This window comes from Pinus tabuliformis, chromosome 2_1 (assembly GCF_031772625.1).
Source record: "Pinus tabuliformis cultivar Carrire ecotype Pingquan chromosome 2_1, CPIR1, whole genome shotgun sequence".
NCBI classification, from domain to species: Eukaryota; Viridiplantae; Streptophyta; class Pinopsida; order Pinales; family Pinaceae; genus Pinus; species Pinus tabuliformis.
Window position 1 is genome coordinate 434,287,505 of NC_142299.1, and position 7,127 is coordinate 434,294,631.

Here is a 7,127-nt window from a genome sequence, read left to right on the forward strand (position 1 = left end):
ACCCTCATATGTGAAAGAGAGGGTTTCTTACTAGTCCATACCTCTTGTAGAGTCTTATCCTCCAACACTGATGAAGGTGATCTATTAACCAGGTAACATGCTGTCTCCACCACCCCTACCTAGAATTCCTATCCTAACTCGACACCACTGAGCATGCTTCTTGCCCTTTCCATCAACATCTTGTTCATTCTTTCTGCAACTCCATTTTGCTGAGGTGTATATGGAGTAGTTTTCTGCCATGCTATACCACACTTCTTACAAAATTCTTCAAATTCCTTACTGCAAAACTCTCCACCGTTATCTATCTTCAACACCTTTATCTTCTTCTCTGTCTGGTTTTCCACTAGAGCCTTAAATTCTTTAAACTTGTCAAAGTCTTTAGATTTTTTCTTAAGGAAATATATCCATGTATTCCTTGAGAAGTCATCTATAAATGATACATAGTACACAGACTTACCCAGTGATGGAACCTTCATAGGTCCAAACACATCACTATTCACAAGCTCTAACATCTGTTTCACCCTCTTACCACTAGAGGGGAAACTCACCCGATTCTTCTTCCCATATACACAATTTTCACAGAAATCAAAATCCAGAGAGATATTACTCATACCTTATACCATACCTTTACCATGAAGTATTCAAAGGCCCTTCTCTCCAATATGTCCAAGGCTTTGATGCCACAGCATGGTCTTCTCTCCAGAGACCACTATATTTTCTGCTCCACTTTCAGAAACCACATAATTGTTGCACCCATCAACAATAGTGCTACCTTGCAGCGTGTACAAAGTTCCAATCCAAACTCCCTGCATCAATACTAGTGCTACCTAAACCATCTTGCAGGTATCCTTCTCGAACATTGTTTTTACACCTGCATCATCTAGCTCGCTTACAGAAATTAGATTTCTGGCCAATGCAGGAATATGTAGAACACCTGGAAATATTCTAACCCTTCCACCTTGCAACTTCAACTTTACTTTTCCACGATCAACGATTCTAGCCTTTCTATCATCCCCTAAGAAGACATCACCACCATCGTATTTCTCATACTCGCAAAACCACTCTCTATGGGGAGTGAAGTGAAAGGATGCACCTGAGTCAATCAACCATGCCTCATGATCTACATGTGTACTTGAAGAAGCCAAGTACACATCCCCACCTTCATCTGAGGTGGTTTTTGCCTCTACAGAAGGAGCATCATCAGATCCCTTTCCTTTGTCAGGAGCTTTATATTTACATTCCGTTTTGTAGTGCCCTTCCATTCCGCATTTCTAGCACACCACCTTTACAGGTTTTCTTGGAGATTTAGATCTCTCTCTAGATTTAGATCTCCCACTCGATGACTTATTTTTATTTTTGTTCTGGGACCGTACTTGTACAGAAAAGACATCACCATTCTAGCTTTCCATATTTTTTCGTCTCATCTCCTCCGTTAGCAAGGATGAGACTATTTCATCAAACTGTAAGGCATTTGCATTGCTACCTATTGCAATAACCAGACTATCCCACGAATCTAGTAGAGAACACAATAAACTAATGCACTTATCTTCATCTGAATTTTGATATCAACATACTATAACTGACTTACCACAGTATTAAACGCATGTAGATGCTCTGTCATCGAGTCTCCATATTTCATCTTCAGGTTATACAACTTTTTCCGTAGGAACAGTTTATTCAGCAGAGACTTAGATTGGTACAAAGTCCCTAACTTGTCCCACAAAGCCTTCGTTGTAGCTTCCCCTGATACATTTAGCAATACCGAATCTATGACACACAATCGTATTGTGCTCTTTGCCTTCCGATCTAACTTCTTCCATTCTTCATCAGACACTCCCATTGGTTTAGTACCTAGATCTACCACAATCCAATGATCTTTATCCACCAACAAATCCTCCATCTTGAGTTTCCACAACTCAAAACTCTGACCATTAAATTTCTTGATCTCTATCTTTCCACTGCTCATCATCTTCTTTCACTACCAGAATCGATCCCACAGATCTCCCACTAAACAGGGTCTACCACAAGCCCGAGTGAAACTCCTCAGCAATAAAGGTGTCCCCTTGAAGCCAAAACAACTCTGATGCCAAATGTAGGTTTTAACCCTGTATAGAACTTACCTGCATACAAATTCTAAAAACACAGAAAATAAATAATGCGAGAGCATAACACATTTACACAGAGATTTCCCCCTGGATCCCAAAATTGGGACTACTAGTTTGATTTTTCATTATGTTCCTTTCAATGTTACAATACATATTTATGCATGCTGAAGCATCCAATACCATGGACTGGAAACCATCGCATCCAAAACCATGGACTGAAAACCATCGCGTCCAAAACCATGTGCAAAAAATCATGTACAAAACCATAGGTAGGTCCGCCCAACCTAATATAGGGTCCAAAAACAAAATTTTCCGAGACGCTGCCCCAGACCCCATAGAGTGGGGTTGCCTGCGCCCCTCAAACCCCCTGTGACTGCCCCCTCTACGCAATCAATGGAACTAAGGAGGGCTTTTCCCTCGTTCTAACTCCCTAGTTAACTACCTTGGCTAGTTGTGGAAATAATATAACATAATCCAACAAAAAGCAGCCGTGAGAAAGTGCGGATTAACGAGAGGAGATGGTAGTAAGGACAGAGGGGCAACATCCCGAGAGGATGGTGTAGGGATCCGTGCAGGTAATAATACCAAACAGGTGGCAGTAAAGGCAAGGTATGGGAGGGGAAGGGACATAAAACTTAACGAAAACCAGGATGTAGCTAAATTCATGCAGGTGATGGCGAGAAGAGCTAGTGAGAGGAAAGGTGGCCGAAGAGCGAAGATCCAGACTATGGATGAAAGTGGCATCAGACCTGTGAGTTGGTATCTTATCATACCGAGGACATTACAATGAGGAGAACAGAGAACAACAAGAAGACGAAAGTTGAAGAGAGGCAGGGAGTAACATGGCCCCCAAGAAAAGAGGGAGGAAACCGGGTAGTGAAAACATGAAGACTATTATCGATGCTTACATGGGAGGGAACCTGCTAGACATTAGAGCCCAAATTGCGAGTTGGGAGAGGGAATTGAATGAAAATATCAAGCACCAAGACATCCCCATGGAGGAGTGGGAAAGCATGGTTTTCGATCCATGGAATTCTCGTGGAAGGCACTCCCTATTTAGGCAAACCATACAACAGTACTGGGTAATGAAGAATGTGGTGGCACGGGCCATGACCCTGAATCGAGAGCAAGCAACGGGTGATGGAACAGAGGCATAGGAGAAAAACAAGGAAAAGGATCCAATTAGCACTGAACTACTCAAGGAAATAGCGACAATTCAGATACAAACCTACAGAAATAACTTGGCCCTGGGAAGAATCAAACGGACTCTAAAAGAGCTGAAGTGGAGAATTGAGCAGAGGAGCGAGATGCCAGGCTCCAATGCCAAAGCACCAGCCCCAGTAATATCCTCAGATGAGGATTGATGCAGTGGTCCAGTTCGAATTTGAATTTTTTTTTATGAAATGCACTTACTTGTTTAATTTGTTTTATATAAACAGTAGTATGTACAGTCAAAACAATGATGCTAGATGGATATCAATAAACCTTTTAAAATTTTGGACAAGGTTTAATGCAGAAAGGTGGCTATTTGATTTCCTTTGGGCAGGTAAGCCACCTGGAACAAATGGAATTTAACGATTTTGGAAAAGTAATATAAATATAGGAAGCACTACCATGTTTACAAAACAAGAAAATAGTAATAATAACTATTAAAATTATCAATTTATAATCAATAATATTAGACGAAAGTTTAGTTAGACTAATTAAGATTAATTAAAAGAAGAAGATTAATAAGAAATTTTGGTCAAAGTAACAATAAGTTACAAATATTTGATTAAAGAAAGCCAAATTAAAAAAATAATAATTTATAAAATAAAGAATAACAATAAAATATAAGATACAAAAAGATGATGGTAAAAGTAAAAGGTAAAGAATTAGGTCAAAATGAAGAAACAAATCATAGAGATAAGGTTAACAAAGAGATATTATAATAACTTGAAATACTAGAGTAGGCATGGAAATTAGATTAAAAAGGTCAAAAAGAAATGATTAATGGGTAAGGTTAGATCAATCATTTTAATAGGATTTGCAAAAGGGGAGAAGAATTATATGATTAATTAGATAAGGAAATTTGGAAATTAATATACAATATAAAGATTATATTAGCAAAATAGAAAAGAAGAAATAAGGAAATAAGGAAAGAAGAAAAAGACAATTTAGTGAAAGGAATATGAGGAGGATAGGGATTATTGACATCAGGGTAAGTGGATTAGATTTTTGAAGACATAAAATGGATAGTTGGTTTCCACTATTGGCTCAATTGATATCCACATTCTCTTTTGAAGTTGTTAGGGTGCTTTTCCATTTGTAAAGCCTTCCTAATTATACGTTTTGAGTAGAAAGGGGCAGAGACCAAGATTTTAGTATTTTCAAAGCAAATTAAATATTGGGTCTTCTTTTAATTAATCTTAATTAGTCTAACCAAACCTCCGTCTAATATTATTGATTATAAATTGATAATTTTAATAGTTATTACTGTATTCAATTCCTTTAGCCCCCTTTTTGGTCATTTTAACCAATCTTTTAAATTAAATTAAATTTATTCTTAAACTAATTATTTGATTTAATTATATTTTATTACTATTACTAATCTTAGTTGATCTCTTCCTTTATAACTATTAGTTAATTATTTTTACTTTTCAATAATGTTCACAAAATCTCCTTGCATTCCCTAGCGTTAAGATTCTTGATCTATTTATTCCTCATCTAACATTCTTCATATGAGAAATATAGCTTTTTGTTCCTGAATATGGGTGAAGTGTTCACCTGAAACTTCAACACTTTAGTGATGCAACACAATATTCCAGAAGATCTCAACAACAATAATGATTAAAATATCTTGAAATCTTTTATTACCTTATATCTTAAATTTCATATTACTAGTGTAATACTCAAAATAATGGAAATAACTAAAATGACAATGAAATAAAAAGTAAATGCACATATCATCAACACAAATTAACACAATATGTGACTTGGAAAACCTAATATAGGAGAAAACCCAACTAGAAGGTAAGGCTTACTCTTCACTCTTTTTTTTTATAGTGATGAAATACAAATACAAAGAACGAGACACTCACTATGGAGTTTCTACGGACAATGTGGCCTAAGTGGTTGTTATAGAATGTTTTACCTCCTTTGTTATGCTTTAATATCCCACTCCTAGATTCTCTATTCAACTATAGAACAATAACAATACCAAAACAATGGAATCTCTTCCTTTCCTAATGACCTAGTACTTAACATATCCTAATAGCCATGTATGGTTACAATTAGAGTTTTTTTAATGCCGCAACTCTTAACTAATGTTATGGTTTTGGGCCCTCAAGAGTCTTTTTGAAAATTTGCATGTGACTAGTGTTAGACTCGGTCCTGTCAGTCCCTTGTCAGAATCAAATTCTCCAAGGTTCATTTCTCCTCATTTGCAGTCATTGATGTTACTGTGGTTCAGAAAAGAGTCATTTCAGAGTTAAGGTCTTATAATTGGTCTTTAAACATGTCAAATGATTCCTGCAGGCTAGAGGAAGGTTCAGTAAGTTTTTTAGGGATGTCATCGTCAATAATGTGAGATTGATTCTTCTTCAAAACCCTGTTTTGAAGAAGAAATCATTAAATGTGTTTTTTAGAATATGTAAATTGTCAAAAGTGTTCCAAAGCTCTACAGTTCCTTAATGGCAGCCCTGTCTCAGCTTCAGCAGCTCCTGTCCCTGCAAAACACTCAATAGAAGAAAAGTCATCATTCAAGCTCAGAAACTTAGAAAAGGAAACAAAAGACAAAGCGCTAATTTTGAAACATCATAAAAGTGGGTCTTTGTGAAACAAAAACCAAATCCATCGCTATGTGAGATATTTTCATTGTTTGAAATGTCATCTGCATGCAAGCGCTCATTTGAAGGTCGAAATTGAAGAGTAGGAGGGCCAAAATCGGTTTCCAGGACTGTGGAACGGAGCTGGAGGTGTGCGCTACCCATACAAGGTGTGCGTTATGCACATAGCACGCGCTACGCACTGGGCCTCACCAGCCAGTGTTAAAAAACCACAGGCGCTACGCACATAGTGTGCGCTACGCGTTGGGTTCGTGCGCTACACACATGGTTACAACACCCATAAAATTTTTGTCTTGCGCCCAGTTTCTTATCAAATTGGCTCCATCGACTTGCAAGTAGGCTTCTAAAGGTTGATCAGTAGATTTTAGCATGATTGTGGTGTTACCAATGTTGGGAAACAAGCCTTGGTTGAGGAGAGAATTGTATTTCATTCTCTGTCATTCCAATTTGATCGACGATAGAACTAAGAAGTTCTGGATTGAACAGGGACATTCAAGAAGGTGCACAAACATCAATGGTGGATGAACTTTGTCAAAGTCCAGTTTTTGGGTCACAACTGTATGATTTCGAAGGCAAAGTGAGTATCTCTGTTTCTAGTCCAGCAATTGTCTTTGCTTTTTCTCCTCCGTGACTGAAATGACCACAGCATAAGCCTTCTCGAGCCATTTTAAATCTCCAGCGTAGGCCAAGACACTTATCAGCTTGTTAACAAGAGACTTTCTTGGAAAATCTTCAAGTTGTTTGTAATTCTCGTAGCCCTTCAGAGCATCTTCGAGTCTCTGTTCGTTTAGGGCATTTTCCAGTTCTTCCGCCAATATGGCCGGGTTGCGAGCTTGCATCAAGATTCTAGGTGACCCTTCATTAGACGATGTACCCAGACAGGAGGCAAACTTGGGCTTGCTACAACAATGGTTTGAATAAATACCACTATTGTTTCCACAGTTATGTTGCCTTGCAACTCCAGCGGATTGATTGGACGAAGACTCAAGCAAGCATGAGATGAATTTTGACAAGAAATAAGGAAGAGCAGCAGTCGGCCTAGCCTCCTTCCTTTGGAGGGCTACAATGATCGTGGCTACCACACTAGGTTTTAAAATTGATTATGACAACTAGATGGTGAGGTCGAATTTTTCATAGCTTTGTGTAAAATCAGGTTTATTTGCTATAACGGAGAGGATAATATTGACCCGTTGCT